Genomic DNA, 22,454 nt, shown 5'->3' with positions numbered 1-22,454 from the left:
ATCACTGCTGTTACAGATCTCATTTTCTCTGGATGAATTTGTGATTGGGTCCTTCACTCTCTCGCTTGCGCTCTCTCTCATACTGGGTTATAAAATGTGGGTCAGCAAACACCTTAGCTACTAGATTTCCAGGGGCTTTCTATTCATTTAGCTAAAGTCACATGATTTCTTGGAAATGCTGTCTTCAGCTGACTGTTCAAAATGACTTTCTGACCTTTTTTGAAAATAGAACAAATCAGAACTTCACAGTATTAAAGTCAGTCCATTTCCCCTCCACCTTTGAACCTAAATCCCAAATAATAATACTACACTGAGAGTTCACGGTATGGAAACAACCGAAGGAACTTTCAACTTTGAGAATGTAGAAAATATGTCATTAAATTGATATGCAATTTAGATGTATTTCATTGTGATCCTTTTGATTTTGTAATTCAAAATTTCTCTCAATCTACAAAATCAATTGGTTCCCTGTTGCATGTCCTCTTCAGTGTTCTTGACAAGAACAGGTAAAAGATGAATACCTGCAAGGTTGCTGTTCAGGGTAAAAGCTTTCAATAATTCTTTCTGATTATTGTAATTAAACCAATTCAAAACAGTTCTTAGTTTAAGATAGTTCATTTTTTCCACTTTGTATTGTAAACTTTTATGCTATTTATCAATAGACAAAAAAAAATTTGGTCTATCAATTCTGGGGATCTGACTTGTCCAGATTTGCCATCAGCAGGGATTCATAACAAATGGCAATTGGAACTATATGAACTGAAGAAGGCATGTAAATAGAAGGAGGCCACCTCTTTTACAGCTAAAACAGACTCACCCAACCTCAATCACATTGGACGCGAAACGTTAACTCTAGACCTGCTGAGTTTCTCTAGCGCTTTGTTTTATTCCAAGCCCAACTACCTGTCTCTAAATCAGCACCTTTCATTTTATTGCAAAAGTGTTACTCAGACACATAGTCCATATTTTATATACACACGTTCAAATCTTTGGCCTTTTAAATGGCAAAGTCCACTTAAAAACAGAGAGTGTGCAGAAGCATCAAGAAAATCAAAAGACTGAGGTTAAGAAATCATTTTGAGTCTCACAGTATGGAAGTAGGAAGGGAATATACAATTTTCACCATTTGTGCAGTTGTTCAAATGCAAATTCTAATCACCAAAAGAGACGCCATGCTGGGATTTCATCTGGTATGAAAACGAAGCTAAACTAGTCAGTCAATCATCTGGAAGGCAGATGCAATTTGGAAGTTGGAATTATAGAACATAGAACAATACAGCGCAGAATAGGCCCTTTTGCCCTTGATGTTGTGCCAACCTGTGAACTATTCTCAGCTTGTCCCCCTACACTATCCCATCGTCATCCATGTGCTTATCTATGGATTGTTTAAATCTCCCTAATATGGCTGAGTTGACTACATTAGCAGGTAGGGCATTCCATGCCCTTATCACTCTCTGCGTAAAGAACTTGCCTCTGACATCTGTCTTAAATCTATCTCCCCTCAATTTGTAGTTATGCCCCCTTGTACATGCTAACGTCATCATCCTAGGAAAAAGTCTTTCACTGTCTATCCTATCTAATCCTCTGATCATCTTGTATTCCTCTATCAAATCCCCCCTTAGCCTTCTTCTTTCCAATGAGAACAGACCCAAGTCTCTCATCCTTTCCTCATAAGACCTTCCCTCCAGAACAGGCAACATCCTGGTAAATCTCCTCTGCATCTTTTCCCACGCTTCCACATCCTTCCTGTAATGGGGCGACCAGAACTGTACACAATATTCCAAGTGTGGCCACACCAGCATTTTGTATAGTTGAATTATTCCTCAGAACAACTAAGATCTTGAAATGTCCTGATTTTTTCATCCCAGCCGCTGAGATCCATTTAACCGGTGCACCATCTCTTGACTTAAATGAAGAAGAGTAGATTGTATTGACTTTTCTTTCAATTTTTGTTCCACTTTTAAGGGTAGCCCTGCTTCACTATTTGTGACTTCAACCAAATGAATTCCATGCACAAATCCTGCATATTCACCTCCCCCAAGTCCTAACTCTCAAAAAGAAATATTAGCAGTTTCTAGAAAAAAAGCATCATGAAAAATATGTATCTGTATAGTAACTTTTCACAATTTCAGGGTGCCGCAGAATACTTTGCAGCTCATTTGGTCTACTTTTGAATTGTAGTCACTGTGGTATTATTGGAAATGCAAAGTTTTGACAATGGATGCCTTTAATATGGTAATATGATCCCTCATTTGCTAGAGATAAATATTGGCCAAGACTTGACTCCCCTGCTCTTCAAATAGTGTCATGGGATGTTTTATATTCACCTCAGAGCACATAGGCGACCTCCGTTCCAAATTACATCTGAAAGCTAACCCTGGCAACACCTCGTCAGTAATGCAGTGGACCATCTACCTAGAGTGAGTGAGTATTTTCGACTTTCTGGGCTAGGTCCCGAACCCACAACCTTCTGATTCAGGAAAGAGTACCACAACTTCTCACATTGTTTCGGAAAAAGCAATTAAAATAAATTTTCTGGTATGTTAACAAATACAATAACCCAAATAATAAAAAGGAGGAATATCTTGTGGTGCAGTAGGTTGCATCCCCGCCTTGGAGTCTGAGCTCAAGACCAACTCCAATGGAGGTGCGTCTAACCCAGCCACAGATTGAGCACCAACTTGTAAACTGTTCCAATGTGTGCCATGGCAGGCACAGGAGAGAACAAAAACAGGAGAGTTTCCCGGCTAGCCATTGGACAAGGCAAAGGATTCAGCACCTTACAACCAAAACTATGGACCAAAGCAGACCCATGATTACCTTTCAATGTCTAGTACCTGAAAGAGAGAATGACAGATCATAGAACAGAATCCCTACAGTGTGGAAAAAGGCCATTTGGCTCATCAAGTCCATACCGACCCTCTGAAGAGCATCCACCAGAACCCACCCCCCTACTCTATCCCTGCATTTCTCACAACTAACCCACCTAGCCAGCACATTCCTGGACACTATGAGGTAATTTAGCATAACCAATCCACCTAACCTGCACATTTTGGACTGTAAGAGGAAACCGGAGAACCTGGAAGAAATCCACGCAGATACAGGGAGAATGTGTAAACACCACACAGACAGTCGCTCAATGGTGGAATCGAGCCCAGGTCCCTGGAGCTATGAGGCAGCAGTACTAACCACTGAGCCACCGTGCAGCCCCAAACCAAAATGTTATAGATCTGTTGAATGCCAAGAATCCCGTGGCTTCAGAAACCCATTTTAAAAGTTCAAAGCTATACCCTGCCTCTCCCCACCCCTGTCCTCAGTACTGCCTAGGAGCATTCACCTCCATTACACTTGCAGGAAAGATTGGCTGACTATGGGCAACTAATCCCACCAGATTTCAACTGCTTTCCAAACCTTTTCGGGACTTTAGCTGTTGGGATAGATGCAAGCCCTGTGGAATTGTACAGAACTGACCTCCACAGGCTTTGGAAGCAAGTTTTAAAAGGTGGCATTCTTGTTGGCAGTTGGGCTTTTGCCCGAAACGTCGATTTCGAAGCTACTTGGATGCTGTCTGAACTGCTGCACTCTTCCAGCACCATTAATCCAGAATCTGGTTTCCAGCATCTGCAGTCATTGTTTTTACCAAAGTTACACACAGTTGAGTTGTCAACATAAGGAATCACTTCTACTTGCAAAAGCTGGTAGAAGCTTGGAAATTGCTTAAGCAAACAGCAAATGATGTTCAATTGTCAATTTTAAATCTATATTTTTTGATTTCTCAAAGACAAAAGTTTATGAGGCAAAATGGGAGGAGTGGGAATAAATGGAGTTAGGTCACAGATCAATGAATGATAATGGGATCATAAATGATCAATGAATGATAAAACAGGTTCGAGAGACTCTAATGTTTTCCCCTGCTTTAATAAAACAAAGAACTGCAGATACTGGAATCTGAAACCAAAACAGAAATTGCTGGAGAAACTCTGGCAGCATCTGTGGGGGAGAAAGCAGAGTTGACATTTTGAGTCTGGTGACCCTTCAGAAATGTTAACTCTGCTTTCTCTCCACAGACATGCTGGGTTCTTCCAGAAATTTCTGTTTATGCTTTCTCCTATTTCTATGTTCTCATGTTTATTATGAATAGAGCCAAATCCAAATCAGTCAGGACTTAGATATGGGATCAACTAGCACACTAAATAATAGGAGCAATGCCCAGACATGAATGCTTGGGATTCTAGTGATGGAAGGGAAAAAATTGGCAATGTCATCAGGAGCCTTTTGTGCACCAAGCCAAAAGGAACAGCCGCGTAAAAAATATTTGCAAGTTAAGGGGAGGAAATGAGGCGGTGTATGCAGAAGTTATACATCTCAATGCAGGAGAACTAGAGATGAAAGGAACCACTGTTGATTCATACTCATTGGGCTCCAGTGTTAAAATGATAGATCATATCCTTAGCACTAATGTAAAGGTATTAGCAGATTTTGTTTTAGGCTTGTTGAAATGTTGTCCTGCCCCATTAATCATGGAGCAAGTTATTCTTCCACATGGACCTGTCTGACAAAACCAAATGACATTCTTGCCCTGTAGACTAATGTTTCATTTACGTCATTAAACGTTAATACACAAGACTGAAATGTGTGTGTTACAAATTTGACAAGCAAACTGCTTTAAGCTGACAAGACTCTACATGCCACTGGGGAGTATTTATTTTTCTCAAAGCTCACTCTCTCTCTCTGTTCAGGTTACTGCACTGTTTACAGCATTCACATCAGCAGCATTTCCTGAGGTCTGCTTGTTAAAATATGTTAGGAGAAAGTGAGGTCTGCAGATGCTGGAGATCAGAGTCCAGAGTGTGTTGCTGGAAAAGCACAGCAGGTCAGGCAGCATCTGAGGAGGAGAACCAACGTTTTGGGCCAGATGAAGGGCTCTGGCCCGAAACGTCGATTCTCCTGCTCCTGTTAAAATATGTTGCCTGCCCAAACCCTCACTCCATCCACCCTCCGATGTCCCCCTTTCAAACCCAACCATACCACCATACATCGCCTCTCTGACACAGCACAGGGACAGTGTTCAGGTAACAGCTGAATTTACTACAGGGAGCTGACAGAGGCTCTTGACAGGATTTCTGAAGGTCAGCACACGTACTGCTTTAAGCCTCTCACCTCTGTAGCAGTGGGAAGTCAAGCAAGCTATTTGGCCAGTACGCTCAGGTCTGTGCTGGTTCGGGAAGCCAGCGTTGCATGGTGGGTGAGTGGGAAGGAACCGTAAGTGAACAAATCATCTGTTGAGCCCTTCAAACTGCCACCAATCCACCTTTTCACAGCTTCTTCCCCTACATTCTAGAACTTGCTGATTTTGAACACCAAGGTTCTGGCCTTTCAACCTCACATTCAGTCGAAACTCTTGACAATACAGCACCGGAGGAGGCTATTCAGCCCATCACATCCGTGTTGATGGTTTGGAAGGGTTATCCAATTAATCCCACACTGCTTTCCATTCCCTATGGCTTGACCAATCAATTCCCCTTCATATAAAATATCTAATTTCCAAGTTGCTACTGAACCTGCTTCCAGCACCCTTTCAGGCACTGCATTCACAAGTCACACTATTAAAGAGCTTCATACCACCTCTGGCTCATTTGCCAGTCCGTTTAATTTGGTTTTCCTGGTTATCATCTCTTCTGTCACTGGAATTAGTTGTTCCTCATTTACCTGATTAAAAGGTTTATGATTGTGAACAGCTCCATCCAACCTCCTCTGCATTAAGGAGTACAAGCCTAGCTTTCAGTCTTTCCATTGCAACAAAGTCCCTCAACTCTGGCACCTTTCCAGTAATCTCTGCTGCACCAACTTCAAAGCTTTGACATCCTTCCTAAAGTTCAGTGCTGAGAATTTAATTCAACAGGAGTGTTCCCAAAACAATCCAAAGATCTCATTTTTAAAAAAAATGATCTATCTATTCCTGCACCCTCCCTTTTAATCCGTACCAGTCAGGTTAATCCATGCATCTGTCATCTCTGAACTAAACTATTTCAATGCACTGGATCACCCATTGCCTGTGCTCACTGATCTACATCAGCTCTCGGTTTAAATACCTCGATTTGAAAATTATCCTTCCCGTTTTCAAATTTCATCATGGAGATGCCTCTTCCACCTTTAATGCTACATCCCTCCAACACTTTTGCATTCCTCCAATTCCTAGAATTTCCTTCATGAACAATAGCTGAACAAGGAAACTGAATAGAGGCATAGCATAGGCCATTCAGCACTTTGAGTCTGCCCCATCATTTAACATGGTCATGGCTGATCATCCCCAACTCAGTACCCTGATCCCACTTTGTTCCATATCCTTTGATGCCTTTAGTCTTGAGAATTGTACCTCAATATTTGTTTTGAAAGTCTTCAATGTTTTGGCCTCAGTTCCCTGGGACAGAATTCCAGACTTACCACTCTCTAGATGAAGTGATCTTTGATAAAGTGACCAGGAAGTTGAAGAGAGCAGGGCGGTAGACGTAGTCTGTTTGGATTTCAGTAAAGGCTTTGATAAGGTTATACATGGTAGCTGCTCTGGAAGGTTAGATTGCATGGAATCCAGGTGAGCTGGAAAATTGGATACAAAATTGGCTTGATGGTAGGAACTAGAGCATAATAGTGGAAGGATGCTTATCGGACTGGAGGCCTGTGACTAGTGGCATACCTCAGGGGTCAGTGCTGGGCCAATTGCTGTTTGTTATCTATATCAATGATGTGGATGAGAATGTACAACGCATGATTAGTAAGTTTGCTGATGACATTAAAATAGGTGGTATTGTGGACAGTGAGGAAGGTTATCAGAAATTGCAGCAAGACCTTGATCAACTTGGAAAGTGGGCCAAGAAATGGCAAACGGAGTTTAATGTAGATAAGTGTGAGGTCTTGCATTTTAGAAAGTCAAACCAAGATAGGGGCTTCCTGGTGAATGGTAGGGCCTTAAGGAGTGATTTGGAACATAGGGATCTTAGAGTTCAGTTCACAGTTCTCTAAAAGTGGAGTCACAGGTAGACAGGGCAGTGAAGGCGGCTTTTGGCACACTGACCTTCATCTGTCAGAGCACTGTGTATAGAAGTTGGAAAGTTATGTTGCAGTTGTACAGGATATTGGTGAGGCCGCAGTTGGAGTATTGTGCTGAGTTTTGCTCATCTTGTTATAGGAAAGATGTCGTTAAACTGGAAAGCGGGCAGAAGAAATTTACAAGGATGTTGCCTGGACTCAATGGTGGAGTTATAGAGAGAGGTTAGATAAGCTTGGACTTTAGAGTGTAGGAGACTGATGGTGGACCTTGTAGAGTTGTTTAAGATCATGAGAGGCGTGGATGGGGTAAATGAACTCAGTCTTTTTTGCAGGGTTGGGGAATTGAGGACATCAGTTTAAGGATATCGGGGAAAGGATAAAAGGGAACCAGACGGGTAACTTATTTTACACAGAGGGTGGCATGCACATGGAATGAGCTGACATTGGAAGTTGTTGAGGTGGGTCCATGAACAACATTTAAAGGACATTTGAACAAATACATGGATAGGAAAGGATTAGAAGGATTTGGGCCAAGTACAGGGAAATGGGGTTAGTGTGGATGAACATTTTGGTCGCTTTGAGTCAAAGGGCCTGCCTCCGTGCTGTAGGAGTCTATGAAGAAATTCCTCCTCATCTCCACCCTAAAAGGCCTACACTTTATTTTTAGACTGTGACCCCTAGCTACGGACTCATTGGTAATATCTTTGTTGAATCTACCCTGTCTAATCCTATTAGAATTTTCTAGGTTTCCATGAGAGACCCCTTCATTCTTCTCAACTCCGGTGAATATAGTCCAAACCGATCCAATCTCTCCACTTATGTCAGTCCTGCCATTCCAGGAATCAGTCTGGTAAACCTGATTTGCACTGCCTCAATATCCAGAACATCGAGACAAGAGTGACCAAAACTGCACACATACACCAGATGTGGTCTTACCAATGCCTTATACGATTGCAGCAAGACACCTTGGGTGTCTGGAACTCATATTCTCTCATTATGAAGGCCAAAATACCATGTGCTTTCTTCACTGTCTGCTGTGCCTGTATGCGAATGGTGGAAGAGGACACCCAAATCTCATTGCATCTCTTCCTTTTCCAATCTATCACCATTCAGATAATAATTTGCCTTCCTATTTTTCTACCAAATCAGATAACCTCACCTTTATCCAGCTTACACATCATCTGTCATGCATTTTCCCACTCTCTCAATTTGTCCAAATCTCACTGAAACATCTCTGCATTCTCTTTTCACCTCCCCACCCAGCTTTACATCATCTGCAACCTTGGAGATGTGACACAGTTTCTTCTTCCAAATAATTAATATATGCTGAGCAGCAAGCAGTGATTAGTATCTTAAGACCATAAGACATAGGAACAGAAATTAGGCTATTCAGCCATCGAGTCTGCTTAGTCACTCAATCATGGCGAATAAGTTTCTCAACCACATTCTCCCGCTTTCTCCCTGTAACCTTTGATCCCCTTGATACTCAAGAATCTAATAATCTCAGTTTAAATATGCTCAATGGTCTGGCCTCTACAGCCTTCTGTGGCAATGAATCCTAGAATTCATTGCTTGCTGCTTTGAAAAAATCCCATTTCTTTCTTTATTCATTCTCCGGGATGAGGGCATCGCTGGCTGGGCCAGCATTAATTACTCATCCCTAATTGTCCAGAGGGCAGTTAAGAGTCAACCACATTTCTGTGGGTGTGGAGTCACATGTAAGCCAGACCAGGAAAGGAGGCAGCTTCTTTCCCTTAAGGAACCAGAAATATTCTTCTGACAATCGACAATGGATTCATGGTTATCATTAGACACTTAATTCGGATTTTTAAAAATTGATTTCGAATTCTTCTATCTGCAGTGGTGGGATTCGAGCTTGGGTGCCCAGAATATTATCTGGGTCTAATTATCTAATTTGTTCCAACTCTTTGCTTTCCTTTGCCAACCAATTCTCAATGCATTTCAGTACACATGCTTTAATTTTGCATGCTATTCTCTAATGTGGGACCTTATCAAGAGCCTTCTGAAAATTCAAGTGAACCACATCCACTGGCTCCTCATTATCCACTCAACTAGTTAAAGAAAGTTCCAGCAGATTTGTCAAATACAACTTCCCCATCATAAATCCATCGTGACTCTGTTCGATGTGGTCATTTGTTATTACACCTTTTATAAATAGACAAAGCTGGAATCAAACTATGTAATACTGCCAAGTTTCTAACCACACTCTCCGATGCTAAAATCTCATATCGCCAGCTTTTTCTGGCCCAACACCCAACATGATTGTAATTGTATCTCATTCTCCCTCCCCCTTCCACTTTTGTACTTGCAGTGAATCCATTGACAGGATACTCCACTTAATTTAGAGTGGCGCTGGAAAAGCACAGCTGGTCAGGCAGCACCTGAGGAGCAGGAAAATCGACGTTTCGGGCAAAAGCCCTTCCTCCGTTTAATTGTCATTCTACTTTTGAATTTTCAATTTCAGCTACAAAAAGATTGGTTTAAATAAGAAAAAAAACTTACTCTTCTTAGTCGGTGCCTTCCTTTTAAAGCAGTCATTACAATTCCAGCCCAAATCAACCCACTTTCCAAACTCTGTCAGCAAAAATGTTTTAGCCCAGCAAAGGACTAAACACAAGTAATGCTGTTCTAAAATTTTCTGTCATTCGTAAAGGAGCATTTGTGATATCGCACAAATGTAGAATGCCTGTCATGCATACACTTAAGAAAAACTACCTCATTGGATATCAAGTAACCTAGAATGTTTTGAAGTCACAAAGAACACAATCTAATGTGAGCTCCTCCTTTTAAGGAAAACTAGTAACAATTTGTTTCTCATGGTCCTGTACATATGCCTTTGTAAAGAGGATTACTCCAAAAACATTCTCAGCAGCTTCTGAAGTCTGCATGTACAGAGTTAAACCCAGAAATTATTAGATAATGGCTGTGATTCTACTCCTTCTCCAGAGGATATGCTTTTCAGGCACAGTCCTAAAATGCAAACAATTAGAAATTGACCTAAAGCTTCAGTACTTACACTTTGACGCTTTCTGTAAAAGGTCACAATATTTATATTGTAGTAAGTGTATAACCAATTCGTTTTAATGGCATATTAACTTCATAGTTATTGCTAATATCATACTCACTGGCCCTTAACAACTAAATTTCGCATTTGTAGAATATCAAATTTCTCCATTACAATAAAAAAAACTCTGAAGTGATAACTTTTCAAAGTTTATATTGATGTAGCTACAAAGATTTCTTATAAGTCATAAGAATAGCAACATTTTTGAAACCTGCGATGGCTGAGTGAAAGAAAAGAGAGAGAATTTCAGGGTATTCGAGAAAACTACATGAAATAATTTTTAAAAAGGCCAGTGAAAACCGCTGCAATGATAAAAGGAAAAGAGTGACTAAAGTGAGCATTCACCCTTAGTAGCTAAGATTGGAGAAATAATAACAGGAAACAAGGAACCAGCAGATATTTCAAACGAATATTTTGTATCTGTCTTCACAGTAGAAGACACAATGAAGTCTCAAGAACAGTTGAAAAAGGAACTTAAATCACAATCACTGGAGAAAAATTACCAGGAAAACTGAGGAGATGAAAGGCTTACAAGTTCCCAATTGATGGCCAACATCGTTGGTTCTTAAAGGAAGAGGCTACAAGCTGTAATTTTCCAAAACTCTCTAGATTCTAGAAAGTTTACATTTGCAGTTTTCCAATCTGCTGACATACAGTACAAAGGGATGAGTCAACTTGTTAAATAAAAACAAACCAAAAAAAAGTGAAAATACTCACAAAATCTGCAGACAGAAATAGCGTTAATGTTTGGGTCAACATTATCTTTCATCAAATTGAAATGCTGATGAAAGGGCATCTTAACCTTGAGCATTAATTCTACTTCAGCCCACTGGTGCTGTCTAACCTGCTGAGAATTTCCAGCATTTTAAAATTTTAATTTTAGATTTGTAGCATTTGCAGAATTCGGCTTCTTTTTATTAGTGTCAACGTGGATTAATGACAGGTAAATTATGTTTGACAAATTCTGAGGACAGTTTCCAAAAGGAATTTGATAATGTTAAGATTACTGCCCAAGATTACATATTTTGGAACACGATTTTTCAGCATTGATAAAGGATCAGCTAAATCAAACAAAACAGTTATAGAGTCATATTGCATGGAAGCAGACCCTTCAGTCCAACCAGTCCATGTCAACCATGTTCCCAAACTAAACTAGGAAAAATGGATCACCTTTTCAGGTTGGTAATTTGTAACAAATAGGTAAAAACAATGACTGCAGATGCTGGAAACCATATTCTGGATTAGTGGTGCTGGAAGAGCACAGCAGTTCAGGCAGCATCCAAGGAGCTTCAAAATCGACGTTTCGGGCAAAAGCCCTTTGTTCCTGATGAAGGGCTTTTGCCCAAAACGTCGATTTTGAAGCTCCTTGGATGCTGCCTGAACTGCTGTGCTCTTCCAGCACCACTAATCCAGAATTTGTAACAAATAGACCATTTCGGCGATCAGAGCTGTCACCTCAACTATTTATGATCTACATTAATGGCTTAGATGAAGGGCTGACATTACCAAATTTAATTTACCAGGCAAATTACAAGTATTAAAGAAAATAGCAAGGAGAATATAGAAAGCCTGTAAAGAAATTTGGAGAGGTGACGTGAGTGGGGAAAAATGTCAGAATGAGTATATTGTGGTAAATGGGAGGTTCCTGATGAAGGGCTTATGCCTGAAACATCTACTGTCCTGCTCTTCGGATGCTGCCTGACCTAATGTGCTTTTCCAGCATCACACTTTTCGACTCTGACTCTCCAGCATTTGCAAACCTCACTTTCTCCTAGTAAATATGAGCCAGCAGAATAGAAAACAGAATACATCCGAATAGAGACAAACTACAGAAAAGGGCAGTGCAGAGAGAAACCTCATTATTTAAACATGATTCTTCGAGTATACAATAACATCAAGGAATTTTGAAAGCAAATAGAATGTTGAATCTTAATTGCAAGCAAAATTTTGTATAAATGTACAGTTTATTACAGCTGTAAATTGCTGGGGCCATCTGGACAGTTGTGTACAGTTTTGGATTTTCAGCAGGAGACACTAAAGCAATAGAGACAGTTAGACTATAAGACCATGAGAAATAGGAACAGGATGAGGCCATTCAGCCCCTTAAGCCTGCTGTGCCATTCAATAAGATCAATGCTGATCCAACATTCCTCACATCCACTTTTCCGCCCACTCCCTGTAACCCTTGCCTCTCTGACTGATAAAGAATCTATCTCAGCCTTAAATATACACAACTCCACCCCCAACAGATACCTGCGACGAGGAGTTCTAAAGATGCACAACTCTCAGGAAAAAAAAGGATAGATGACAAGATTAATTCCTAGAATAAATCTTATGAGTCAAAACTAAGCATGTTGGGTCTGTGCTCATCTGGCATTTAGAAGAATGAGAGATGATCCGATTGCAACATAAAAGATTTGAAGGGGAATGAGGGGATAGCTACTGAGTGGATATTTTCTATTGTTTGGGAATCTCCCCATTCAAGGTGGAGGTGAAAAGAGGAATTGCTTCTCTCAGACTGGGTCTTGAGTGTTTGGAATTACTTACGAACATATGAATCAGGAACAGGCCATTCAGCACCTTAAGCCTGCTACAACATTCAACAGGTCATGGTTGATTTGATTGTAACCTCAAATCCACATTCCCATCTACCCTGGGTAACCTATTCCCCTTTTCCTAGAGAACATATTCCCGCATTTGTATTACAATTATTCAGAGACACTGTTTCTACTGCCTTTTCAGGAAGCATTCCAAAAATTCCCAACCTTCACACAGAAAAACAAAATTGTCCCATTCAAGGAACTGTCTTCTCCACATCTCCCCTATCAACACTCATTAGGATCTTTTACGTTACCCATTAGTCTTCAGAGATACAGCAGATACAAGGCTAGCCTGTCCAATCTTTCCTCATAAGACAAACACCCATCCTGGGTATTAGTTTAGTAAACATTCACAGAAATGTCTTCAATCCATTTCTATCCTTCCTTAAATAAGGTGACTGCATTTTGCATGGTATGATCTGCCTGTACTGCATGCAAAACAAAACTTTTCACTGTATACAGGTACATGTGACAATGATAAATGAAACCAATACTCCACTTGTGGTCTCACCAGTGTTCTGCATAATTAAAACATAAAACTTCTGATTTTTGAATTTCATTCCCTTCACAATAACATTCTATTAACAGTTCTAATTATTTCTGGCAACTAAATACTACACTTTTTGGTGATTCATGCAAGAGGACAACCAGATCCCTCTTCCACCTCAGAGCTCTGAAATATCTTACCATTTAGACAATATGCTTCCTTGCTTATTTCTCCTGTCAACACTTCCCTTCCACAAAGAGCAATGCAGGCTGGAGCAATTAATACATTCAAGGCCAAGTTAGATAGAGTCAAGGGATATGGAGGGAACAGACAGGAATTAAGGCCACAATCAGGTCAGCAATTATATGATAGAACGATGAAACAGGCTTGACGGACTGAATAGACTGCTGCTGCTGCTAAGAAATCCTGTGACTTTGTGAAAGTCAATCATAATATTTCCACCATCTGAAAATTTAAATTAAAAATAAAAGTATTTAATGCTTTTAAAATTCTAATTTGCTATCAATTAAACTACTTCACTGCAATTTATTGCTTACCTTGTTTGTTGACAATAATACACCTGGAGATCACCTTGACATTGCAGAGGAGAGAGGGGACGTTCACACCAGAGAGATCACTAGATCTCTACGCACAGTGGTCAGCAACGAGAACCATTACTTTGCCACTGAACTGGTAATCCAGATTATGTGTTTACCAGAAGAGCTAGAGACTGAAATATACATATAAAGAATTGCTCTTTTAGTGCCAGTGTTGTTATTCACTCTACAATGAGCTGAACATGGTTTGTATATAATTCACCTTTGTCATGGTGATAGCTAACTGATACTGTGTCAATGCAGAGAGGAAGTGACTCAGAGTTAACGTGCCACGTGCTACCAATTTGATTAGGTAACATAATCCCATATGCATCTGTCAAATATGCTTATAGCAACCAAAAGACAACGTTACAGTGAACAGATGGGAACAATTATTTATTCACGTAAATGACCTTCTGCGGCATGGTGCATGGAAGAAAAGCTGGAAATACTAAACGCCTTGCAGTAGTCACAAGTGGTAAATACAAACATACACTACCGGAGCTACATATTAACATGCTGCATGCTTCAAAACTGTCAGAGGTTCAAGTATTTCAGGTCTGACAGGTAAAATCAAAAGCAATTAATTTAAATGTGGAGAAGTTCATACTTACCTAAACCCAAAATGCTTTTGGCATCATGAGCTCATTACTGTCCATCCCTAATTGCCCAATGGATATGGAGTCACATGTAGACAAAACCAAGTATAAATGGCAAATTTCCTTCCCCAAGCGACATTAGTGAACCAATTGCATTTTCATGACAATTGATAGCAGCTACATGGTTGCCACAAGGCTAGTTTAGTGACATTACCACCATGCTACAGCCTCAGCTTAGACCATAAGACACAGGAGCACAAACATGTTATTCAGTCCACTGGGTCACCTCTGCCATTCAATGAGATCATGATTCGTGTGATAATCCTCAACTCTACATTCTTGCTTTATCCCCATAGCCTCTGATTCCTTTACTGACTAAAAATGTCTATCACAGCCTTGAACATAATTTAACAATCCAGCTCGACAGCTGTCTGCAGTAAAGAATTCTACAGATTTACTAACCTCCGAAGAAATTCCTCCTCATCTGTCTGAAATGTGTAAGCCTTTATTCTGAGATTCTGCCCTCTAGGTCCAATGCTCTTAACAAGTGGAATACAACCTTTCTTCATCTCCTGCATCAAATACCTTAAGAATATTGTATGTTTCAATAAGCTAGCCCCTCATTGTTCTGAATTCCAATGAGTACAGGCCCAACCTACTCAATCTCTCCTATAAACACTCCTTTCATACCTGGTACCAGCCTAGTGAACCTTCTTTGGATTGCTTCCAACGTTAATGATTATTTTTCTTGGATAAGGTGCCCAAAACTGTTCACAACATTCCTGCTCCATTTTGCTGACTGTCTTGAGCAATATCTCCTCACTAATGTACCCTATTCCCTTTGAATTAAAGGCCAATATTCCATTTGCCTTCTTTATTATCCATTGAACTCGTCTGCTAGTTTTGTATGATTTATGCACAAGGACTCCCAAATCGCTCTGCTTTCTGCAGTCTTTCTCTACTTAAATAATATTCAGCTCCTCTATTCTTCCCAAAGTGTATAACCGCATATATTCCCACATTATTACCTGTCACCCAAGATTTTGCCCATTCGTTAATTTGTCTACATGCCACTGTAGTCTCTTAGTGCCATATTATCACACATTTTTTGGTCATTATCTTGTACGCTGCTCACATTCAAGTATCTCTTCAACTGCCAATTAAAAATATTAAATGGCTTAAATTTTAAAAGATTTATGCAATTAATTTCTATTATCTTTTCAGGTACAGCATCCCAGATTCTGTCAGCCACAGAAAAATATTTCTTATATTTGTTTTAGAACAGTTCCCATTAATTTTAACTCTTTTGCCATTTGTCTATTGGCTATATTCCGTCCAGCAACTCTCTATTTACCCTGTAGTAAGTCCCATAATTAAGTTTAAACCTATAACCTTCCAACTCAGAAGCAACAGTACCAATTAGTTGATACAAAACAAAAGTCCAGACCAGTTTGAGTGAATTAGATTACTTCATTTCATCTTCCATTGTAACAAGGTCAGGTAACAAATAAAAAAAGCATTTCTTTATCCCATACATGCCTGTCCATTGTGTTGGAAAGAAATCTCAATGTGCAGGTAAATAAGTAGAATATGATAAATAATAAGGACTGTGATTACAAATCAAACAGAAGCAGTAATCAGGAGGGTAAGACTCAAATGGAATGTAAAAGTGGCCTGGGAGGTAGAAAATTATGAATAATGCTACTGAAATATTCCATTATCAATATGCCATTGATAATCACAATTGTGCTGCAGTGATTTAAGCTAGTGCATATTTATCCTGGTTGATTCAGTTAATTACCCTACCTAAAGGTTTTTCAAGATGTTGACACTTCGACTTTAGCATGGTAATCCAGTGCTGAGTTTTCCAAATAATACAATAGATCAGTTTAAAAATCAAAGGTTTTCTCTTCTTCCAAGCTTCAATTATTATAAGATGGGAATGGGCAGTGGGTGAGAAAAGTGTGGATGTGTCTTAAGTCCCCTTCCCTGTGCAGTATCAGGTGCTGAATGCTGTGGACCATTTCCCCTTCCACTACTGATCTGTACAAGGCTAAGCATTCTTTACGTGTCAAATGGTCAGGACCATCCTTTTAATAAACCAATGCAAACAATAAAAGGCACAGCCACTTTTAGTTAATATCTGTTATTTTGAAACAAAACTGGATACATGTTTACCCACGATGCACTAATACAGCTCATGACACAGAGCAAAAGGCATTCCAACATGTTGCAATGACTTCAACAATGGAATTTTACCACATGATTCAGCTTTACACGTGAAGACACCCCGATTTTTCACTCACATTTCTATTGACTCATTCTGAAGTGGTGAAATATCTTTACGGTAGGAGATATACAACTAGGGTTGGGCTTAACCTCGGCAATAAATGTTTCCTGATATGAAAAGACTGTACATTCTTGTGGATTGACTTCGTTCCGTTCACATGAAACTACATCCACAGTTCAACCAAAATGCAAAGCTGTCCTAAAACAAGTGGGTGTATGCTGCTAATTCTCAAGACTATTGGAACTTGTATAAGCACACTGATCAAGCAAAGACAAGAGTGGACTTGCTGCAATGCCTTGAAAGTTTAGACACCAAGGCATTGCTTTCCTTGGATTAGGAATTTAAAAACATGAAGGTTAAAATAAGGGGATGCTCATTGAGGATGGAGATGAGGAGGACCTTCTGTAGTCGCTTGGTAATACAGATCTTCAATATTGCTGAAAAGGGTGACAAATAGGGTCTGTTTCCATGCTGCATGTCTCTGCGGTCCCTAACTAAACTTGTCCCACCTGCCTACGTTTGGCCCATATCCCTTTAAACCTTTCCTATTCACGTACTTATCCAAGTGTCGTTTAAATGTTGTAACTGTACCTGCATCCACCACTTTCTCTGGCAGTTCATTCTACACACTAAATACTCTCTATCAAAAGAGTTGTCCCACGTCCTTTTTTAAATCTTTCTTCTCTAACCTTAAAAACATGCACCCAAGTTTTGAACTTTCCCACCATAATGGGCTACAAAGTCAAACAGAATAGCAGGTTAACAGTACATCCTTACCCAATGAGCTCAATGCATTCTATGCTCACTCTGAACAGATCAGTGGAATAATGCTACCTAGCTCAACAGCCTCGGTTGCACCTGTACCCCACGGTCACTGCCACAGACATTAGATCAGTCTTCTTGAGAGTAAACTGACAGGTAGTGACCAGACCAGATGGAGTCTTCAACTGTGCACTCAGATCCTGTGTGGACCAGCTGATAGGAGTATTCACTGACATCTTAAACTTTTCCTTACCATGACTTGAAGTCCCAACGCGCTTCAAGATGACCACAGTCATCTTGGTGCCAAAGAAAAATCATGCAATGTATGTCAATAAGTACCATCCAGTGCTCTGACCTCCATAATTATGAAATGCTTCGAGAGGTTAGTCAGGGCTCAGATCAACTCCAGCCTACCAGATTGCCTTGATCCTTTTAAATTGCCTACCTGTGCAACAGGTCCACAACAGACACCATCTCCCTGACCCTACACTCATCCCTGGAACATTCTGGACAACAAGGATATCAATGTCAAGCGCCTATTGCCAAAACCTTTTCGCCTGCAGTCATCAGAACAAATGCAAGAATACAAAATAACGAAGGAGCTTACACTACGGGGTAAAAAAGGGAACTAGCAAGCCAACTCTGACTGGCTGAGGTATTGCTATGGAGAAAGAAAACAGGTACAATAGGTTCCCCAAGCTCATGCGTGATTCAAGTAGGACCCCACGTTGACCATATTTGCATATCTCACACATTAATGCAAGTCACTTCTAGAAACCACAACAGACTAGTGACATAACTCCACAGAGGCCTGTCACCAAGTCACCTTTTATTTGCCCATGGAGAGTCATAGAGTCATGGAACCATACAGATGTATAGCATGGAAACAGACCCTCCAGTCCAACTTGTAAACGCCAACCAGATATCCTAAATAAATCTAGTCCCAGTTGCCAGCATTTGGCCAATATCCCTCTAAAGACTTCTTATTCATATAACCATCCAGATGCCTTTTGCACCAGCCTCCACCACTTCCTCTGGTAGCCTCATTCCATACATGCAACACCCACCGTGTTAAAAAGTTGCCTCCCCTATCCTGGTGAAAAGATCTGGGCTATTCACCCTATCCGTGCCCCTCACAATACTATAAACTGCTGTAAGATCACGCCTCAGTCTCTGATGCTCCAAGGAAAATAGACCCTCCCTATTGACTTGACACTGATCCAGTTCCCTCAGAGCCAGTTCTCTGAGTGAACAGGATGTCTGACACTCCTGTTATTTTTCTTTTTTTTCCCTTTGCCTGTGTTAATTCTCCACTCAAGCCTTCTTATATCTTTCCACATGTAAACCTCGCAATGTACAGGAATATATCTCCTTCGCTATCACATTGTTTATTAAGCAACTCTTTCAAAGCATCTGAAATGATTCCATGAAGGCCAGTATCCTGTCACCAAGTCCCCCTTTATTTACATGTGTATAGTACTGATCCAGCTTCCTCCGAGCCAGCTCTCAGTGTGAACAGAATCCTTGACACTCCTGTTTATTTTTTTCCTTCCTTTTTTTCTTTCTCCCCCCCACACTACCTAACAGCGGTAGTGTTTATTCCCCACCCCCCCATGTTGTGTGTGCGCAGGGGTTGGACACAGTGAAAAACAGACATTCCTGTTCTTATTGGTCAACCAATGCTCGCTGATTGGGGCTGTTAATCTTGTCCAATGAGGGAATCATTCTATGAGGAACACCTGGCTGACCTTGTTACAGTCATTACAACCAGCACTGAAATATCTACGTGACATTGCACAATTGTGCAAAAGGCAGAAGGTATTTTTTGGATTGATAGCAGTATGCTGCAAGTCAGAAATACAACTTGTGTAGCCATTGTATAGTAACAGCTTGCTTAATCTGTTGTTCACATTTGGGGCTTTTCTGTGTCAATTTGCAGCAAACTGGTTCTTCTCAGGTCCAAAGATAGAGACCTAGTGCCTATTTATGCTACTGCTCGAGACTGTACATAAGTCTCCTTATTAATATTAAAGGCTCCATTGATTATTTTAAATTGGGTCTTAGTGTAGCTATTAAGGCTACACCATTTATCAGTGTGTAGGATACATAGCAAACATTCTGAGCAGGATAACCATTGTCCCAATAAAGATGCACTATCATCAGGTATGTAGGGCATATGTGAGAAAGTCTATAGCCTTAAAACTTGTCTTTAAACATTTAGACTAAGATGTAATGCTGAATTATGGAACACATTTCCTGAACTAGAAAATAGGCAGGCAGGAATGCTCAGAAAAAGGGGGGAACTTAAGGAATGCAAAAGTTCACCAAGTGATAACAACAGGATGCTCTAAGACAATTAAGAACATTTGCCTTAGCATCGGTGAATCTGTGAGAACAGGACACCAAGTGATAACATTCACAACCGTTCCCTTGTGAAATTAATGACACCGTTTGATTCTGATCCTGAAATGAAACTCGGTACTATCAAAGACTTTGTAATTAACGGTCAGATGCTTCCAATTATAATGGATTCTTATTGCCCCTTGCAAGCAGGGCTGACACAGAGAGATAGAAAAAAATTTTGCTGACTTGAGAGTTCAAAAGGACACGAGAGAGAGACTATTTTAGTGCTGAGGCTGTTGGTGCTAGTAGAAAATTAACCCTTAGTGCTTATCTGTAATAGATTGAATTTAAGTGCATTTTGGGATTTTATGACGACATTGAGTAGCCATTACTGGTTATCAAACTCTGTAAAAGATAATATTGATGAAGCCTTAGCTAACTTGCTGTTCTTGCAGACCACTCTACATACCTTACTGCCCCACAGGCAATTCTAACTAATCAGATCTTATGTCTTATTTGAATTTGAATCACAAACTTGAAAAGGCATGCTTAATTTGAGACTAATTAATCATTTTAGATACAACCTTGCAGTAACATTTCAACCTCAGGCACAGAATGATTTAGTGCTTAAGACAAAAAGCAGGAATCTGCTCCCAGCTTAAAATTATTCCAAACCGAACATTGAAGAGATTCTGACACAATCTGTCGGGAACCCATTTTATCGTCAAAAATTTGCCATCCTTGCTAAGGAGCCATTCCATAAAACAATGATATCGGACATGCGAGCTGTGCAAGGTTACCTTATGACATTTCCCACTTAATTTAGACTGGTACTTCTTTATGGGAACTTATCTCGCCGCAGATGCCTTATTTGGCTGGATTTCTTTTTCCCACCTGATAGATAGCTCTAGGCCTGTAGAAGTGATCAGTCAAGCACACACAGACCTTACGAATTATTGTCTTTCACTGTTATCTGTCTAACAAGCCACTTTGTATCAGTACATCGGAGTAGCCTGCTAGGGCACTTGAAGAGCTGGTATCCTATTCTCCTAGTTTATTAGAACCTAGTTAGTTTAGCTTACAGCTATCAGTGCTATGTTGTAACAGTGATGCTATTAGCGAATAAAGAGAATGACTAAAATTAAACAAAACTGTCTGTAAGAGGTTTTTATTCCAGACTTGCAAAGAGTACGATCTCAGGGACAAACCAAGAGAGAAGCTTACAGGTCTGCATCCACAAGGGATTCCCTGGGCTGTCTCAAATCTGTACTTTAACATATGTCCCAGTGATCGGTTGATCAAATCAAACCACATGTTCCTTTAATTGTTCGTAGTTGGTACGGTGCAACCTATGCTTGCAGAGCAAAATATTTGTTAACTGTGACTCTGCAATTGGGCAGTACTTACTGAACTTCCCTATGTGTAGTAATAGCTACACCAACAGCCAATTTAAAATAATTAATATGGAGACTTATGTACACTCTCCAGCAGGGGCATGCATTCGAAGGGGCTCATTCTCTACACAAAGAAGGAATATGTTCATGCGTTGCCTTTTTTTTAGAATTAGCCCGGAATTTAGGGATTCTGGATTAGTGGTGCTGGAAGAGCACATCCGGGGATGCTGCCTGAACTGCTGTGCTCTTCCAGCACCACTAATCCAGAATTTGGTTTCCAGCATCTGCAGTCATTGTTTTTACCGGAACTTAGGGAGCCTATCGCTCCTGTTGTTTTCTCCATGACAATGTCTCAACACAAATCAATTTGTTAGCCAATCGGTACCACTTCCTCCTGTAGGAGAAACTGTTGTGATCAATTGGAAGTTGGCACTCTTGCGTTTGTCCTGATGAGCACAACAAAAACACTTCAGCAACACACCTCTTCACTCAGAGGGTTGTAAACTGAAAAGAGTTGAAGATACTCCATCATTGTAAGGTGATAAATAGGGATTTAATCTCTCAGGGAAATCAAGAGATAGGAGGAGAGGTTAGGAATGTGGACAATCAGCCATGACTGTATTAAATGGTTCAGCAGAATCTAGAGGCCAAATGATCTACTTCTGTTTCTATTTGTGATGGTCTTAAAGCACAATATTGTAACCATTGCCCTGTACTCTAGCACAAATACTAAAAGGGGGAAGAAGGACTTTCCAAGTTATTTTTGAAATGAGCTGTAATCAACAGTATTGTATAAGACTGCAGTTACGCCACATTTGGAGTACAGTGTGCAGTTTTGGTTGCTACACTATAGGAAGTATGTGGAGGCCTTAGAGGGTTCAAAAAGAGGTTTACCAAGACATTGCCTGGATTGAGTGCATTAGCTATAAAAGAGAGGTTGGACATACTTGGATTGTTTTCACGAAAGCACTGGAGACTGAGGGACGACCTGATAGAAGTATATAAAATTATGAGAGGTATGGATAGCGAGAGTCTTTTATCCAGGTGGAAATATCAAATGCTTGGGGTAAGAGGTTTAAAGTAAGATGGGAAACGTTTAAAGGAGATGTGTGAGGAAAGTTCATTTTATGCAGAGGATGGTAGATTCCTAGAACGTGCTGCCGGGGCAGGCAGATCGGATTTGTTTAGAATGATATCATGGTTGGCACAAACAGTAGACCATAGGGTCTGTTCTTGTGCTGGACTGATCTG

At 40.3% G+C, this 22,454-nt stretch overlaps 1 protein-coding gene across 4 annotated transcripts in view; it reads right to left on the bottom strand.

The window, feature by feature from the left end:
- Positions 1–22,454, bottom strand: part of klhdc3l (kelch domain containing 3-like) — a 120,621-nt gene that overhangs the window by 39,202 nt on the left and 58,965 nt on the right. The window lies entirely within an intron of this gene.

This window comes from Chiloscyllium punctatum, chromosome 10, assembly GCF_047496795.1.
Source record: "Chiloscyllium punctatum isolate Juve2018m chromosome 10, sChiPun1.3, whole genome shotgun sequence".
In the NCBI taxonomy this organism is placed as follows: domain Eukaryota; kingdom Metazoa; phylum Chordata; class Chondrichthyes; order Orectolobiformes; family Hemiscylliidae; genus Chiloscyllium; species Chiloscyllium punctatum.
The sequence above is the reverse complement of the archived record's forward strand: the minus strand, read 5'-3'. Positions and strand labels throughout refer to the sequence as shown.